Source organism: Octodon degus, unplaced genomic scaffold (genome assembly GCF_000260255.1).
Source record: "Octodon degus isolate 3935 unplaced genomic scaffold, OctDeg1.0 scaffold00166, whole genome shotgun sequence".
Classification (NCBI taxonomy): domain Eukaryota; kingdom Metazoa; phylum Chordata; class Mammalia; order Rodentia; family Octodontidae; genus Octodon; species Octodon degus.
The window spans coordinates 6,172,252-6,177,747 of record NW_004524742.1 but is presented as its reverse complement, the minus strand read 5'-3'; the positions used below and the strand labels follow the sequence as shown (position 1 = coordinate 6,177,747).

General features: G+C 39.2%; 1 pseudogene; it reads left to right on the top strand.

Moving 5' to 3' along the window:
- The first annotated feature begins 3,453 nt into the window (after positions 1-3,453).
- On the top strand, positions 3,454-4,418 carry LOC101573948 (annotated as a pseudogene).
- The last annotated feature ends 1,078 nt before the right edge of the window (positions 4,419-5,496 follow it).

Below are 5,496 nucleotides of genomic sequence, written 5' to 3'. Positions count from 1 at the left end.
GTTGATTCATTGCTTTCAGCTGTGTGATTTCCAATTTGTTCTGTGTTAGTGTCCTCTGCACTTGTTACAGGTGAGCTTGGGTTCTGAGGTTGCATTTTGTTCCTTCTCCTCATTTTGTGTAGCACTGTCTTCTGCCCTTTGTTATAGTTCTTTGCTGTAGTTATAACCTTCACATGTACTGAATTTCAGGTGGAGCTCTACAGAGTTTGGACTTATCCAGCTGCGTCTGGCTCAGTTCTGGCTGCTGTGCTCAGCTCCTTCCCGCTGCGTACCTGGGCTAGGACTGGGTCTGGGGTTTCCTGGAATCGGAATAAATTCCTACTTGGCGGGAGGGGTGGGGGAGGTACGGCGGAGTGGTTGGGGGCAGCCCGAGGGGGTGGGAGAGGGTCCGGCCCACGCTGCGCATGGGCTGGGACTGATCTCACCAGGGCAGGGTAGCAGGAAGCTCTCCACACACTCACCGGACCTGGGCTAGGCCTGGGTCTCAAAGTTAACGTTTTGACTAGAAGATTGTGTTCCAGAAGAAGAAATCGCATGATATTTTTATTGTTTCTCTTGCATATTTTTCTACTTGACTATTCAGTATTTCCTTTTACTTTTATATGGTAGATAAATGCCTAAGTAAAGTTTTTAATTTCTGTGTTTTACAAGATCTGAATTACTGTTATTTATTAGCATCAGCAGAAGAAATTTCTATATTTCTCTTTAGATATTACAGCTTCCATGTTATTGAGTTTTTTTCTGTTCTCTAAAATTTTTGAGGGAATTTTCCTTCTATTAGAGGAGAACAGAATAAATTGTTGTTCTATCACAGTGAAGAGAAAATTCTTTTTTTCCAAATTGGATTAGCCTTTTTTTAATCTTAAGTCTAAATCATTTTTAGGGTCTAAAGATTAATCTACTTTATTATTTGGATTCAATTCTGGTAATGGAGACTGGAACACTGCAATTTTATGCTCTCATGAGTAACTACTATAGGGCCTAAGATCATTTATAGGCAATATTTCAGAGAAGTGATGCTCAGTTGATGATGCCACTTTGTGTGGTAGGCAATATATAAGGTGACAGTTGGAAGTACTAGCCTAGACCAATAGGGAAACAGCATATAAGGAACGTATTTAACCAAAATAAAAGAAGATGTGAATTGAATTCATATAAATGTCTGTACATGCATTATCCAGTGATCTTGTGTAGTACTGGCTCACGTGAAAATGATTTATTTGAGAGCAGTCTGGGAAGGTTAATACCAGAGTCTGGGAACTCAGAGGAGGCTAGATCAGTCGGAGAATGATGTTCTTACAGAGCCTTTGGCAACCAGAGGGATGCATGAAAACAATGAGTATCTAAGTATGACTAGATGATTTCAGCATGAGAAATGTCGGAAGAGCTGGCAATGAGGGGTTAAACTCTGAGATCCACTTCACCTCCTGTGAAATTAAATTGGATACTCTGATCCTTAGGCCCCTGAAAATTATCTTTTATTTTAGGTTGTCAGTCTCTAAAAGAGTGGAATAATGAAGAATGCCTGGAAAAAGACTACTTTTTTTTTCCTACTCTTTTTCATATCTTTCTTTCATTTCCTTGTTCCTCCCCTTCTTTTTTTCCCTACATCTGCCTCTTCTTCTTCCCTCTTTCCTCTTCTTCCTTCTCCTCTTCCTTCTTCTTCTTTTTGTGGTACTAAGCATTAAACCCAGAGCACTTGAGTTCTGCTATATTCCTATTCTTTTCTGTTTTCAACAAACTGTCTTGCTAAATTGCTCAAATGTGTGACCGACCTGCCTCAGTCATCCAGAATGCTGGGATTACAGGTGTACCTGATACAAACTGCACCCAAGTATGAACATTTTGCTTTCTGTTGTATTTTTAATTTTTTAATGTATTTAGTGTAGGGTCTATAGGATCTTACTACACAAATCAGACTTGTAATGATCCTTCCTGTTTTTTAGCCTCCCAAGTGCTGGGATTACAGGCCTGCACCACCACTCTCAGTCTCAATCACTGTCTCAGTATGCCCTGGGAGATGGGCCAACACTGCAGGAGAACATTTTGTTTTAAAGGGAATGTCATATAAAACAAAATTTATAGAGTAAAAGTATTAAATAGCATTAGTATTCTTATCACAGAATAGATCGTCTGTTAAAATTTTGACATTTTCTTTTATTTTAAAAATCAATTACATTTCTTAAACAATTTGCTTCAATTTTATACTTAGCTGTGGAGAATTAGGAAATTATCAAATCTTTTTTTTTGCTTTCTTTCTAAATCATAGATTATTCTATACTTGCCACAAACTGTAAAAAAAATTTGAAATTGAAAGCTTTCAGTAGAAAATTAAATTAATGTTACAAATTTTGGTACCTCTATCTTGACAGGTAATGAAAACCAAAGAACAGAATTTATGGTGGAGGAAAATTTCAATAAATTCTTAGTTGCAATTATGTGAAAGAGTAGAAATGTTACCAATTGAGATAAGTTTATGAGGCATATAGCTGATTCCTACATCTGGGCAATTCAGGAGCTGAAATTAAAGATAAGATTTTTTTAACTGAAATCTGAGCTAAAAGTTTAGGTTCACTGGACTGTCTTAAAGGACATAAGTAAATATAATGAGATGGAAATCATGAAACAAATTAAGGAGAGTAAGCTCAAGAAACCTAATAAATAAAAGCAAATACTATGTACAGAAGGATAAAAAGAACTAAGTTGAGTAGGAATAATAAAACAATCAGAGAGTAGAGAAAAGTATTCTTAAAAGCTTATCTTAATCAGTGTGGGGAAAATATAAAAAAGAAAAATGGAACGTAGTGGTCAGGGAAATGGCAAGCATCTTATTTCAAAAGAAGAGAGCAATGTGTTCTTTGCTTTGTACAGTAACCATAAAAAGAATATTATAGTAGGCCTTCTATTTTCATAAAAGATCAATGATAATTAGAAAAAAAACTCTAATTGAATGTTATCTTTTTGCTAGTGACACAATTGGAAATCTAGAGAACTTAGGCATGCCAGTGAAAAGAAAGAACTGCAAAAGTAGAGAGGCAGATGTGTATAACAGAAAAAGTAAATAATTTATAATGTTTCAGCATGTTTTTATTCTCTGGCACTATTTTCATATAAAGTTAGGAGGTATAAGTCTCTCTGCTTCTTAATATACTTTTCTTTAAATTTTTAGAAGCCTTAGTTCATATTCTCTCTTCTTGCTCATATGCCAGAGGTCAAACTAATTTGAAGTTCCATGATTAATTGATTGTAAAGAGATAGGCATTCTTTGAATAATTTGTGGTGACTTCTGTTGTGTAACTCTATCTGTGAAAAATGGCCAGTGATCTTTAGTTTTTTACATTTGTGCCATTGCTCTATAAACAAGATGTCTCATTCAATATAAAAATTACATATTCTGCCTCTTGTATTCTTGAAGGGACAGTAGCTTTTGGATGAACCTTCCACAGGAAGCTGATGGATGGAGGAAATGACTCAGTGGTGTCTGAATTTTTGCTGCTGGGACTCACGAGTTCTTGGAGAATTCAGATTCTCCTTTTCCTGTTTTTCACAATATTTTATGTAGCAATCATGCTAGGAAATCTTCTCATTGTGCTCACAATCATCTCAGATCATCACTTACATACCCCGATGTACTTCTTGCTGGCAAATCTCTCCTTTATCGATACAGGTGTGTCCAGCATCACAGTTCCAAAGATGATGTATGACCTCTTCCAAAAACATAAAGTCATCTCCTTGAAAGGGTGCATCACTCAGATGTTCTTTATCCATACTGTTGGAGGTACTGAGATGGTGCTGCTGATAGTCATGGCCTATGACAGATACACTGCCATCTGCAAGCCTCTCCACTACCTGACTATCATGAGCCCAAGGATGTGCATTTGTCTTCTGGCTGTTGCTTGGACCATTGGACTCATCCATTCTGTAATCCAGCTGGTTTTGTTGTGAACTTACCTTTCTGTGGAATGAACAAGATGGATAGCTTCTATTGTGATTTCCCAAGGTTCATCAAACTTGCATGTGTAGACACCTATGGGCTGGAGTTCCTGGTCATGTCCAACAGTGGGTTCATTTCCATGGGTACTTTTTTCATCTTGATTTTATCCTACATCTTCATTTTGTTCACAGTTCAGAAACACTTTTCAGCTGGTTTGACCAAGGCACTCTCGACTCTCTCAGCTCACATCACTGTGGTATTTTTCATCTTTGGTCCTTGCATTATTGTCTATGTGTGACCATTCCCTACCTTACCTATAGATAAAATTTTAGCTATCTTTGATGTCATTGTTACAACATATATGGATCCTGTCATCTATACATTTAGAAATAAGGAGATGAAGGTGACAATGAGAAGACAGTTTGTTACATCTTTATGTCTCAGAAAGAATCATTTCATGCACTGTCCAGGAAATTCAGATTAATATTAGTTTTCTTAAGATTTAATTTCTTTAAATATTTTACAAATTTTGCAAATATTAATTTATTTCTGAGAATTCCACTATGAAATGTCTTTTATCACTCCTCCTGAACTCTATATTGATATATTTAAATTTCCTTGAGGAACACATCCTCTAAGAATTCTGAAGACCGAGACCCAGTCCTAGCCCAGGCCCAGTGAGAGTGTGGGAGAGCTTCCGGCTACCCTGTGAGGGCGGGAGCTATTATTGGTCCCAGCCCAGGCCCAGCATGGGTGAGACACTCTTCCACCCCCCTTGGGACGCCACCCACAACTCCACAGCAGCTCCCCATGCCACCCACTGAGTAGGAATTTCTGCCACATTCTGGGAACACCCAGACACAGTCCTAGCCCAGGCCCGGTGAGTGTGTGGGAGAGGTTCCTCCTACCCTGTGCTGGTGGGAATTAATACTGGTCCCATCCCAGGCACAGCGTGGGTGAGACCCTCTTCCACCCCCTTGGGATGACCCCACCACTCCGCAGCACCTCCACAACCTCGCCCACCGAGTAGAAATTTCTGTCATGTTCAGGGAACCCCAAGACCCAGTCCTAGCCCAGGCCCAGTAAGTGTGTGGGACAGCTGCCTCTCCTACCTACTCCACCTTGTCACCTCCAGGCTCAGCTCAGGCCTGGTATACAGGCCTGGGGTGTAAGCCTGCAGCTGCAATCCCTGCAGACAATGTAAAGGATAGAACCACCCAGATAGTCCAGCAACAGAAAATGTTGCCAGAGGGGTACAACAAGTTCATCCCTAAGGGCAGCAGCAGAAAGGAACTGAACACAGCAGCTAGACCCAAGCCAGGAACAGCTGGATAAATCCACAATTTGTAGATCTGCACCTGAACTTCAGTACATGCTATGGTTACAATTACAACAAAGATCTACAACAAAAGTCAGAAGACAGTGCTATGCAAAATGATAAGAAGGAACAAAATGCAAAATGAGAACCCAAGCCCACTCATAACAAGTGCAGAGGACGCTAACACAGAACAAATTGGGAATCACACAGCTGAAAGCAATGAATCAACGGCTTCTGAAATAAA